This window comes from Littorina saxatilis, linkage group LG4, assembly GCF_037325665.1.
Source record: "Littorina saxatilis isolate snail1 linkage group LG4, US_GU_Lsax_2.0, whole genome shotgun sequence".
Lineage (NCBI taxonomy): Eukaryota > Metazoa > Mollusca > Gastropoda > Littorinimorpha > Littorinidae > Littorina > Littorina saxatilis.
In genome coordinates this window covers 8,770,259-8,770,615 of record NC_090248.1, presented here as the reverse complement: position 1 = coordinate 8,770,615, position 357 = coordinate 8,770,259, and the positions used below count along the sequence as shown (strand labels likewise).

General features: G+C 45.4%; 1 protein-coding gene across 1 annotated transcript in view; it reads right to left on the bottom strand.

Moving 5' to 3' along the window:
* Nucleotides 1–277: 277 nt before the first annotated feature.
* Nucleotides 278–357, bottom strand: part of LOC138963898 (probable glutamate receptor) — a gene marked incomplete at its 5' end in the record, with an annotated part of 11,234 nt that continues 11,154 nt past the window's right edge. Inside the window, 1 exon segment of the mRNA XM_070335748.1 lies at nucleotides 278–357. This exon segment is cut by the window's right edge and continues 846 nt beyond it.

Sequence of the window (357 nt, the reverse complement as noted above, 5' to 3'; positions counted from 1 at the left end):
TCCGCTTACAAAATATGCATGGCGCCAAACACACGATGCAAGCACCCATCCAGGATATAGGACAAATATGACACATTGTTGATAACAAGGGACATGAATAACAATGAATACAACCGCACAATAGAGGGCAAAAGCAACGCCTCACGATGACAAAGACAACATCCGATGTAGATGACTAGAAGAAGTGAACAAAAGTAGTGCCCTTTCCACGCTGCAGCTGTCTTTCTTTTCTTTTACTTTTTGGGGGGCGGGGGGGGGGGGGTGTCAGAGAGGGGGGTGGTATGGGGGAGTTGGTGGTACGGGGATAAAGATAAAAAGATGGGTATTTGATGATTTCCGTTTTACAAAAGTGTAGTA